Source organism: Mustela nivalis (genome assembly GCF_964662115.1).
Source record: "Mustela nivalis genome assembly, chromosome: 6".
NCBI lineage: Eukaryota > Metazoa > Chordata > Mammalia > Carnivora > Mustelidae > Mustela > Mustela nivalis.
In genome coordinates, this window is record NC_139025.1 from 94,519,375 (window position 1) to 94,531,667 (window position 12,293).

General features: G+C 38.2%; 1 pseudogene across 1 annotated transcript; it reads right to left on the bottom strand.

The window, feature by feature from the left end:
- Positions 1-4,476: 4,476 nt before the first annotated feature.
- LOC309867693 (importin subunit alpha-1 pseudogene) lies at positions 4,477-6,149 on the bottom strand (annotated as a pseudogene). Its single transcript has one exon. The product of its transcript is annotated as an importin subunit alpha-1 pseudogene (transcript).
- Positions 6,150-12,293: the final 6,144 nt, after the last annotated feature.

A 12,293-nucleotide genomic window follows, 5' to 3' on the forward strand; every position in this document is an offset into this window, starting at 1 on the left:
TTTTGAGACCCAAAGCCCAGTCAAATACTTGCCATTTGATTTGTCTGCAGTACCTGTAGCTTTGGATTATTTCCTCTCTTCTCAAAGTCCCCCAGATATCCCGAGGTTCCTGCACTTATCAGCATGAAACATTCTCTACTCTCCCAGTAAGGCTCCTGAGAACTCCATAAGCAAGACACCGGGCTTACATTTCTAAGGGACTCACTGGCATTATAAAGTCAACCTTAGTTCATTAAAGCTGTCTGGTCATATGTGAGTTTATGCATGCCCCCTCCCAAATATGGCATTCTAGTCAAAGCCTTCATAAAATAACCAATGTTTCCAATGATGTTTTGTTACAAGGAGAACAGATGTTCTTGAACTTATGGAAATAACTATAATTGTCAGAAAAGAAGGAATACTGACTCTTGAGTTTCTGATTTCTGGAGGGTTCAGGTAGGGAGAAAAAGTGAATTTGTTCACAAAGGCATATTTTATGAAATCTCTGTAAGTCATAGATCTCTTAGGAGAGAGTTGTCTTAAATCTGGAAGAGCAAACAGTAGAGAAACTATAATGTTTCAAACAAGACTCATAAAAGCTATAACTCCAAAAGACATGTCCATTTTCATTAAACCAACATACTCAAGCTTTAATTATTCCAGATTATATGAACCAGAGAAGCATTTGAATTAGTTTCTATCTTTGCGTGGTAGGATGCCCCATTCTTGTAAGTGCTTGTCTTGAACTAAATAGGGCTCTTTTATCATTAACATTAGTAATACCACCAGAGGTAGATAATGCCATATTACCAGACACAAACCAAAGACTGTACAGTAAAGATTTGTATTTTTCCTTTACCAATAACCTTATGGAAATTGTGAGCTAGATTTTTTTTTTAAGTAGGTTCCACACTGGGCATGGACCCCAATGCAGAGATTGAACTCACATCCCAGAAATCAAGACCTGACCTGATACAAGAATCAGATAATCAGATGCTTAACTGACTGAGCTACCCATGTGCCCTTTGGGCTAGATTTTGAGAAGGGTGTTTTTCTAGCTGTTTATGCTTTTAAAAGGCCTCTTTTCTCTTCCCTTTTCTTTTTTCAGTCTTAGGCATGGATAATGATTTTTATAAGTTGTCTCACAGAGGTTGAGGACTTTGAATTGTTTCTGGGGAAGTATTGCTACTTTGCAAAAAACTGTTCCAGTTTTATTGTGGCTGAGCTAAAAGAGTATCATTCTTTTCATTTTGTTCATAGAAGTGTAACTAAAACAAGGCCATATTTGCATAATTTAACCCAAACTGCTACATTCTAGATTGAATTGATGTTTTCCCAGGTAAGACAGACAGACAAGACAGACAGGACTAGCAATATGAGTGCCATAGGAGAAAAACCTAAGCAAAGGATCCATCAACAAAAGAAACTCAGGATGGTTTTATGACTGTTTAATCTTGTAAGGTGTGAGGGTCCTTCTTTAAAGGTCTTCTTAGGAAAGATTCCTAAGAGAGGAAATACAGTTGCTGATTGTGTGCTCTAAAACTCACCCTTCAACAACAGAAGTTCTTCCAGAGCTCATGGAAGGTGTCATTCCTTCACTTAAAACTTGGCCTTGAGAAGAGGCCAGTGCCGGTCTGGAGGGCAGCCAAGGGAATTCTCTTGGATGCAGTGGTGATCCAAGATCCTGTGGAAAATTCCCATGAAGTCACCCTTGTGGCCAAGACTTGCCTCCCTCAGGCACAAACCTCCTGGCTGGCTCACCAAATTTGTTCAGGAACTCAAACTTGTCCGTGCACCTAAGACACAGTCAGCCAATGTCTGCGATCCTAATTTTGAAGGAAAGACAGCTTTATTATCAGAACGGCAGCCCATTGAGAAGGGAGGGGATTTCCAAAGCCAACATGCCCAGTTGAGCCTAGAGACAGCTTATATACATGAAAGGAGGGTAATGGGTTTCTTGAAAACTTGTAAGGGATGGGCAGGTGGTAAAGAGAGTGTGCTTGAAGCAATATGGAGGTAAGCATTCTTCTGAACAATGAGGCACTATTCGAGATCTGGCATGATCAGATATGTCAAGACAAATGTTACTGACTAGTCCTCATTATGTTTCTATAATCAGTGAGTAAGTAGAGAAGAGAGATAAAAAAGACAAAGTTAATGGTTAATCATGCATGATATTAAGAGGTGCATAAACCATAATTAAGGAAAAAAACAATGTGGATAAAGTTAACAATGCAATTAGTAAAATGATAACTCTGCTATGATTTCTCAATAGTCCAGGAACCAAGTGTCTGGCCTCACTTTGCGTATATAGAATAGTGTCCCCTCAAACTCATGTCTACCTGGAAATTATGAATGTGACCTTGGAAATAGGGTATTGACAGATGTAATTAGGGTAAGGATCTTAATGAGATCATATTGCATTAGTGTTGATTTTACACTTCTGCCTACAGAAATGTGAAAGAATAAATTTGTCATTTTAAACCATAATGCCTGTGGTAATTTATTATGGTAGTCCTAGAAAACTAATACAAACACAAAACTAACTTCTTTTATGAGAAAAAATTAAATGTACAATACACATTTATACCATGAAATTAATAGAAAATTAGAATTTTGGATGATGCAAATTGGTGAGAAGAACGTGGCAATATAGGGCTCCTTGTGCAGTATTAGTGAGAGAGTAAACCAGGTTGCAGAGGAATTTGGCATTATTAAGTGAAATTAAATACATACATACACAAATGCCAAGCCATTTGTCTCTCCCACACATGGGTGCTTAGAAAGTGGCACCTGTCCCTGTGAGGGCCAATGGTGCAAAGTGTGGCCAGTGTGGATGGACCTGTCTATGAGGCTCAACATACCTCCATTGTTTCCTACCTCACAGATCCCACTCAGGTACTAGTGCCATTTCAGTCACTGGCCAGCCCCTGCAGAGAGTGTAAATTGTCTTTTTGGGGATCTTGAGGGAATAGCCTTCTGGAGCAGCCCTTCCTGGAAAGGCTTCTGGCTATGCCTAGAGGGGAGAGGCCAGTGGTTGCATGTGGAAGAGGCCCAAAACAGAGGGGAGGACTAGGCTAGATGCCTGCACTGTTACCTGTTTCCACTAATTTGGGGGAGAATGCCTCCCTGGCCATCCTCCCCCAGCAGCTGAAGTGAGCTATTACCTCCTCTAAGAGATCCGTCTCCCAGGGCCATCCTTTCAGCCCCTCTGTGCTCTCTACTCTGACAGAAAGTCCCCTCAAGCATCTACCTCAGTGATCATGGTAAGGGTAGGGACCTTGTCTGTGTCCCCAAAGCCTAGACTAAGCATCTGGCACACTGAAGATGAGACACAGAGAGGTTAAGCAATTTTCAAAGATCACAGAGATCATTAAGGCAGCCCACTTGCTATTTTCCCTTGGGTTTTGAGGTTCATTTTAATTAGTAAAAATTTTTGCTTTACTCTCTTGAATATGAACTTTCAGGGAAACTTGGCACAGGTATGCAATATGATAGAGCAAAAATAACCTGTCTTGAGACTGTTTGAAATCATCCAAAACTAAAACACCACTCAATCATAATGCCTAGAAAAGTTTTTCACATAGTAGGAATTAAATGTTGAATAAATGAATAAATAAAATAAATTTTCTCACTATGTGACAAATGAATGCAAATCCATAAAAGTATCGGAACCCTATAGTTTTAATGAGAGAAATTAATTAAATACTATTATTTAATTGATTGATGTGTTCTCTATTATTGAGTGATGTGTTATCAGTCACACAACAAAAGTTCCTCTGTATAAGAATTTTAACCCTCTCAATTCCCCACCAATCTAACACTAATATACTCTATAGTTAATGTTAAATTTCATACAAAGTAGTAAAACAATAGTTGTTTTTTTTAATTAATTTTTTATTTTTTATAAACATATATTTTTATCCCCAGGGGTCTGTGAATCACCAGGTTTACACACTTCACAGCACTCACCAAAGCACATACCCTCCCCAATGTCCATAATCCCACCCCCTTCTCCCAAATCCCCTCCCCCCACCAACCCTCAGTTTGTTTTGTGAGATTAAGAGTCACTTATGGTTTGTCTCCCTCCCAATCCCATCCTGTTTCATTTATTCTTCTCCTACCCACTTAAGCCTCCATGTTTTGAGGTGTTATATGTCCTCAGTGATGTTTTTTTTCTTAAACCTGAGTCCTGGATTATTTACCCGTTGACCCTGCTTGCTATGTGTTACTGTCATTCCAAGTTCAAGTTTTTTTGTTGTTTTTTTTTTAAAGAAAAGGGTGGAATTTAATCTTTATTTACAGGACACTGCAAGAGAGGAGAGTCCACATAGAAATAAGAAACCCACTGGCAAGAGGAGCTTCATATAGTTTTTACAGTTTGGAACTGGTCAAGTAGAGTTTTGTTGTAAAAAGTGCTACAATAACAAAACACATTTAAAAAGAGTTCTTAGTAGAGAAACAGTAAGACAAACTTCTACCAAACAAAGCACTTTCTGCGTCAGCTGTACAAGCTAAAAGTTAAAGGTCCCAGCAGTGCCATCCTGAACCTGGAATGTATAGCCTTCAGAGGTAGTTTCTGGCACAACATTCTGATCTTCCTCTTCCTCTACAGAGAAATACTTCTCAATCAAGTTTAATGAAGCTTTGTACACAGACTCATTTTCATGGTTTTCTAGAGCCTCGATTTTGTCCAAACCTCCCCATTCTTCAATCATTATACTAAGTTTCTCGGTTTCACCTAGTTTCTCAGCAGCCTGAAAGATGTTGGAAATGGCATCCAAAATGACCGGAATAATTTTGGTATCCTTCGCAGTTAAGAGGTTCATCAATGGTTCTATTATGCCACAATGGATGAGGTATACAATCTGTTCAACTGTCCCACCACTTGTATAGTTGGTCACAGCCCAGACAGCTTCCTTTTATGTCTTAAAGTCTGCCTTAGAGAGAACAACAACGAGGAACGGGACTAATCCGTGATTCACAACTTGCTGTATCTGGTCCTGGCGGCCAGCTGTGATGTTTGACATTGTCCACGTGGCTTCCTTCTGAATATTAGTTTTGGGGTTCATTAGCAGGCTGGGAAAGATAGCAAGCGCTCCTGCGTCTATTACAACCTGAGTCTGTTCATCTGTCCCAGTGACAATGTTTCCTATGGCTCTTAGCGCAGGAGTCACAATGGGCAATTCAGTAGCTCCTAGAAGCTTCACAAGCTGGGGCACAACTCCTGTTTTCACGACCGTTTTAATCCGTTCGTTTGGACCATCCGTCAGGTAGGAGATGGCCCAGCAGGTATCTGCCAAGATCTCTGGATCATCGTGATGCAGGAGACGAACTAAGGTAGGAAGAATCTGCTCGTTGGCATCTAGCGGGGGTGCAGGGTTCTTGTTGCAACAAAGGTTTGAAAGTGTCCAAGTAAGGTTACGTCAGTAGCCACATGCTAACGATGACATATCAGGAACCGCGAGGAGAGCCAGAAGCGGATCAACCGCACCTTGATAACGAAGTCTCGAAAAACCGAACCATCCCCTGCAATGTTTCCTAGAGCCCACACAGCCTGTTCGCTGATGTGGGCGTGGGAAGATGCCAACAGGGAAATGAACGCTGGGATCGCGCCTCCATTGACCACAGCCTTGGTCTGTTCTGAGGTCCCGGAAGCAATATTGGTGAGAGCCCAAGTGGATTCAAATTGAATAGGACTACAGTCAGTTCTGCCCAAGAAGGACACAAATTTTGGAATCAAACCAGCCCGGATTATGTTGTCTATGGGGGGCTGCTTTTCCCGAGAAAGCAGTTTCCTAGCAGCTTGAGTAGCCTGGAGCTGGCTTTCCAAATTGTTGCTATTTATGCCCTTGACAATGTCATCAACTGACCAATTTACAGTGCCCTGGTTGTTGCGGTTTTCCTGCAGTGGAGAGGTAGCATCATCCGGAAACGAGCTTACGTTTCTCCTTTTCAGAATCTGGTCATCCTTCTTCGCTTTCCTCAGCTCCACATTAACTTCTATTAGACTCCGCCTCATTTCTGTACTGTCTTTCCCTTGTTCTTGAATCTGTTAAGGTGGGCAGCTGGTGAATTAGCATTCTCTTTGGTGGACATGGTTATGAGACAAAGGGAGAAAGCTACACGGTGGGCTCAGGCTTACACGGGAGGCGGTCCAGGACGCGCAGGCTGCAGGTCAGCTGCCCTCAAAACGTCCACCACAAATCACCCCAAAGACGGTGTGCCCAAGTTCAAGTTTTTATTGCATTCTTCTTTTTTTTTTTTTTTGTCAATGCTACTAGCAAAGTACTTCTTGAGGCTTGCAGTGGTGTCTCATTTGTCTTATTCTCACTAGATCATTGCACAGTGTCAGGGCAGATACATCTTAATCCATTAATGAGTTAGTAAATCATTAGATGAATATCTAGAAGATTTAAAAGGGATCTATTATATCTTCATTTTCAAATGGTGTGACAGTGAAATCATCAGTACATTTCAGAGTACAATAGCGGCATGAGATTAGAATGACAAAGAAAAAAGGAAATGGAATAGAGGTGTTAGAGCAAAAATTGTACTTTGGTAGCTAATATAGTTGCAAGATTCCCAATAGAAATGCAGATTCCCAATTTATATAATGATATCAGATGTCTCAACCTTATTTCTTTTTTTTTTTTTTTTTTTTTTGCTACCTGTACAACTTAACGTATTATTTATACAGGCATGATTATGAAAGTTACTTCTTCTGCACATATATAGAATTTCTTTCTTAATAGTAATTTTAGCATTATCTTCTCTTAATGCCAGTAGCAGAGATTCCATCATAATGATTGTCATTTCAAGTAACATTTAATGAGCTCCTGGGTTATACTGGTAATCATGCTCAGTAATGAGGTGCAGTGGATAAGCCGTGCTCCCTGATTTTTCAAGTATAATTATTTAGGCATTTCTAGATAAAGACATGCAAACTGATACTACAATTTAACGGATATCGTTAGTTTTTATTTTTATCTTTTTAATAAATAAAAGAATGTGGGATCCATTTCTGGTGTGAGCAGGAATATGAGAAGGTAACCCACAGAGATCAGATCACCAAAGCATGCAACCACATGGAGAACTAGAAACCCTCATGGAACAGATGAGTTAGCGAAAGTGAGTTTATGGAAAGCAGCAGTAGCAACCGCATGAATAAGTGTTGGTGTACTTCAATGACTGAAAGCAGTGGCAGATTTGGCATAAGAATATTACTTTTTATATAGGCTGGAATAGAGAGTTGAAGGCAAGGACATTGATCCTAAAGATTTTTGAGAAAGAAGTTCATGATAGGAAAAACAGTAAAAGTTGTCAAAGAGTCATATTAAGAATGTTTCTCTGGAATAGTTAATATTAAAAGAGAAGGGTAGAAGGAAACATGGAAACTTTAAATACATGGAAGCCTATTTGAGATAACCACATGGGACTCTAGAAGAAGGACTGGAGGTGTGTGTTCCAGGTTGATGTGTGCCAGACAGTTTCCCAAAATGTCCTGGTTTGGTAGACATTTCATTCTCCTTGAAGTTTTGGTCTGTGATTGGGGAAAGACTCAGCTGAGCAGTTCATGTCTGAGCCACAAAGGGACAGCTTATTTTAGAGTTGAGCTCACTTTGGACTTGGAAAACTCATTTACAGGATGGCTTCTTCACTCATTTGTCCGGCATCTGTACTATAAATCCTGACAGGGGGAGACATAGTCACAGTGCAGAAATATATGTACAATGGAAGATTTTGATTTTAAGCATCTTTGGAAAATAAGATCAGCAATAAGAAGATAGGCTTGATTGTAGCCCAAAATCATACCTACATTGTATGTGTGAAGGCTATTGAAGCAGAAGAATAATAGGGAGTATCATCAATAAAGAAATGGAAAAAATTAAAAGCAGAAATTATGAGAAAAAAGTACAATAACAGAAATGAAACATTCTTTAGGGGAGCTCGACTGCAGTTTTGGTTGTCAGAAGAAATACTAGTGAACTTGGGGAAAGTTGATTGAGTTTCTCCAATCTGAGGAACAGAAAGAAAAAATGAATCCAAAGTAAAGAACTGGAATTTAGAGATCTGTGGGGCACTATAGAAAGTAGCATACAAAGTATACACATACATATATTAGTATATATAATGTGTATATGTGTTTTATATATGTATATAAAATATATTCAAATTTACCCTTTCAGTTTTCCTCCCAATCTGTCTACAAATACAGTACTTATGATCTTATATAATGGCAACTTTATCCTTGGAGTTTCTTAGGCTACAATACTTGGAATCATGCTTGAATTCTCTATTATAATTACAACCTATAATAATCTTCAGGTAGTCCTGTTAGCTCTAATTTCAAACTGTATCTGGAGTCTGACTGCTTCTGTCTTATAGTGTACATTTGTGAAATGAGCCGTCATCAGAGCTGGTCTGAATTAGTGAACTTGCTCCTTATCTGGCCTCCTAGCTTCCATCCTTGTGTTTTCCAACAGGAGCAGTTAGAGCTGTTCTAATGCCTATCCTCTACTCAAAACTCACACTCACGACTTCACACAGAAGCGAAAGCCATGTGCTGGTAATGTCTTACAGGGCCCTTTAGGACTTGTGCTCTACCCACAATTGCTTATCATCCAAACCACTCTCCATCTTATTCCACTTCAGTCCCAGGAGTTGTTTAACAACCTCAGGCAGTAGCCATCTAAGTGTTTCCGCACTGGCTGTTCTCTCAGTGTTTTGCTTTTCCCAGATGTACACATAGATACTCCCATGTCCTCCTTTAAGTCTTTGGTCAAAAGTCACCTTCTCAAGGAAACCTATTCTTAACATCCTATTTAAAAAAAAAAAAAAAAAACTCTGGCATTCCCACTATCTCTTATCCTGCTTGATTTTTTTCCGTAGCCTTATTGTAAATTACCATCTTGGTTTTGTTCATGTATCTGCATTTTCTGTGAGAATGTAAATACTGTGAGGGAGACAATGGTCAATTTCATTCATCAATGCTTTGGAAAATGTGGACTACATGTATAGCTTGGTGTCCTTTTTTAAAAAACAAAACACCATGAACGTTTCTTAATATATTGAAATGTGTGTTGAAAACATTATTTTTGTTATTATATTCTATCACATTGATCATTAATTCATTTTATGTATTTGGGCAAAATAAATGGTTATATTTTTCATATATTAATCCAACTCTTTGGTAGACATCTTTTTATTTTAAGACTTTTTATTTATTTATTTGACAGAGAGATCACAAGTAGGTAGTGAGGCTGGCAGAGAGAGACGGAAGCAGGCTCCCTCCTAAGCAGAGAACTCGATGTGGGACTCGATCCCAGGACCCCGAGACCATGACCTGAGCCAAAGGCAGTGGCTTAACCCACTGAGCCACCCAGGCACCCTGGTAGACATCTTTTATCACAGAAATACTAGGTAGAGGTTTACCGGCATTTTTCAGGGAGCCCAATTTATATTTCCCAAGTGTCTGTCCAAAAGTTGTACTGACTTACATTCCTCTTAACAGTGAGGGAGTTGGCCTTACACAGCTTAAGAATATAGATTCTAGAGCCCATGCACCTGGTTAGAACATCAACTCTGCTACTGGCAGTGTGTGTCCAGACACATTAGCCTCGGTCTCCTCATTTATAAATCAGTAATGATGGAGTCTCTCTCATTAGACTGTTTTGAAGATTAATTGAAAGAGTCAACTCGACATAGCACTGGCATACAGGAAGTCCTCAAGAGATGTCAGGTGTTATTTAAATTTGTATTGTTACTTTTATTGTGGAATTATCCATTTCCATTAGACCTGACCATGAGTTTGATGTATTTATTCCAAAACTAACATATGGATAAAAGTATGCCTTTTTAAGTTTTATTTATTGAGAATAACTTTCTAATGTTTATTGGCCTATTAATCCTTTTCCTTTTAAAAAATTTATTTTCCTAAATTCTTTCCTCTTCTTTCCCTTCAGGTTTCCTTCACTTACTGATTTATAAATACTTTTTCTGTCTAAAGTATATTAGGGTTTTGTCATCAGGGCTAAAATAGCCACACTGGAACTTTGTATAAATTAGAAAAGAAGTGCATCCAAGGGGAAAGCCCAGGCCTGTTTAGGATATATTGTTTGTTGGATGGTTGGGGCACAGGCTGGATGTCAGCCCTGATGGGCCCTTTGTCTAGTAGGCCTTGAACACTTTAAGTCTACACAACTCTCAGTAGTGACTTTGTGGGTCTCAAGATTGGAAATCAAGTTTACAAATTTGTGGTTGGATTTACACTGCTTTTTGTTTGTTTGTTTGTTTGTATGTTGTGGTGCTTCCTAAAATACAAATCTTTAAAAATATTTACATATTTTTGTGTATTGTTATTTTACTTTCTGAATTTTTCTATTACTGTCTTGATAGTTATGGTATCTGTCAGGGTTTTCAGGAAAGAGAAGAGGAAAGGGACAGAGAGAGACAGAGACATAGGAAGAAAGGGAGAGATTTATTACAATAAATGACTCGTGTGTTTTTCAGAGCCTGCTTTGTGGACTGGAAGGCCTGAGTCCCAGGAGAGCTGATGGTACAGATGAAAATCAAAGACCATGTACTGGAGAGTTCTTTTTTGCTTGGAAAGGTGAGTCTTTTTGTTCTATTCAGGCCTTTAGCTAATTGGATAAGGCCCACCTATCTTATGAAGGAAAATATGTTTTACTCAGAGTTCACCTGTTTCAACTTTAATTTCATCCAAAAACACTCTCCCAAAATGACACATAAAATTAGTCATCATGTTTAGGCAACATTTCCCTACCTCTATGCAAATATTCACTTGTTTTAGCTGTCATGAGCTTCTCCATTATTCTTGGCTTGACATAGTTTATTTGTACCTAAATAACTAAATAATGACTATATATCAAAAACAAATAACATTGATACACAAAGTTTACTTCTACAATTTTTATCATTTATGGTTTGTGTGCTTTAAGTAGAGAAACAACTTAGAAAAGTTTTGTGATTCCTTTTAAGTGAAATAAACTATCTGAAGCCAATATAGAAAATGATACTTTATACTACACCCAGATACTGAATTGGCAGTGAAATGTCTCATAAATGCAATTGTGCTTATATACACAATTTAATATGGAATTGATGTCATGTCAGTCGTTGTAAATGTGATTATCAATATAATATGGAATTGATGTCATGTCAATAGTTGTAAATGTGATTATCATTCATCAGAACATTCAAGATATTTTTAATCAGCATGCAGCCTTTAGCAGAAGGGCCTGAATTAACTTCAAAATGATTTGAGGAGGTAAGTGGATAGCAATTATAAATAATGTGCAAAGTAGCCTGGATACCAGGAGATTTCATTATTCATGACTATATGAATCTTAAGAAAGCAAATATTTTGGAATATACCAATGTGATGTCCCAAAGTATTGTGCTTGATGAAAGTTACATAGAATAATGTGCAAGGTTGTCAGATTTTCAGTATATTTTAAAACGTAACTTGTTAACCTATTGCTAAAGGAAAAGTACATTTTACAGTGTATTAACTAGATGAAGATACATATTATCCTGCTTAAACTATTAAAATAATTGTACCTGTGTTCATAAAATCTGACATCTTTAAAATCTTTCTAGCTTTGTCACTCAGGGAAATGAACGTGACTTATTAGCAAAAATTTCCACTTGAACATATTCCTCAAGCTCCATATGGTAATTGACTATCAATGTCCCATCTTTAAGGGATTCTTAATTTGACAGGAGAGAGAATATAGATATTTCTATCTGAAGTCCAAAGAAGACTCATATCTGAAGTCCTCTAACTTCTTTTTTTTTTTTTAATTTTTATATCCTCTAATTTCTTAAAGTGATGATTTTCTGGAACTGTTTTCCAGGAGGAGGAGAAAGAACTTTTTAAATCCTCTACAAAATAAAAAACTCTTATGTTTTCAAAAGTTCTGTTCAGGGAGAGGGGTTGGGGTTATGGACATTGGGGAGGGTATGTGCTATGGTGAGTGCTATGAAGTATGTAAACCTGGTGATTCACAGACCTGTACCCCTGGGGATAAAAATACATTATATGTTTATTTTAAAAACTTAAAAAAAAATTTAAAAAGTGCTGTTCAGGTGTAGATTTGAAATATAATTCGAGGGACCGGCAGCACCAGCAGTGAGCTGGTTAGTAAACAGCCTTTGATAGACATTTAGTGAATGTGTGTCTGAACATACAAGTCAACCAGAGACCAATTCATTCCATTACTTTTTACATTAAAATCATTGGAGGAAATAACATTAACTTGTCAGGTAAACAAATTTTGTCATTGTTATGT